The 248-nt window shown below is 40.3% G+C and overlaps 1 protein-coding gene across 1 annotated transcript in view; it reads left to right on the forward strand.

Annotated features, from left to right (window-relative positions):
- CSUI_007146 (c terminal region domain-containing protein) overlaps nucleotides 1-248 on the forward strand; it is a gene marked incomplete at its 3' end in the record, with an annotated part of 5,385 nt that overhangs the window by 4,625 nt on the left and 512 nt on the right. The window lies entirely within an intron of this gene.

Below are 248 nucleotides of genomic sequence, written 5' to 3' on the forward strand. Positions count from 1 at the left end.
TATATATATATATATACGGGTGTATGTATGCAGTAGGGTATCCGCCTATTGATCCTTTACGATGTCTCTTACGTAGACGACAACTCCGTCGTTGTTCGTCTATAAATGTATGTATGTGTAGTTCCTATAGAGAAAGATTGAGGGTAGTATCGGGTGGAGGCGGAGCTTGTGAAGACATCAGACGTCTTCATTGATATCTCATTCTCTCCCTCTTTCTCCACATTTTCTTTCTCTTTCTTCTTGGTCTT

This window comes from Cystoisospora suis, assembly GCF_002600585.1.
Source record: "Cystoisospora suis strain Wien I chromosome Unknown contig_3712, whole genome shotgun sequence".
Classification (NCBI taxonomy): Eukaryota; Apicomplexa; class Conoidasida; order Eucoccidiorida; family Sarcocystidae; genus Cystoisospora; species Cystoisospora suis.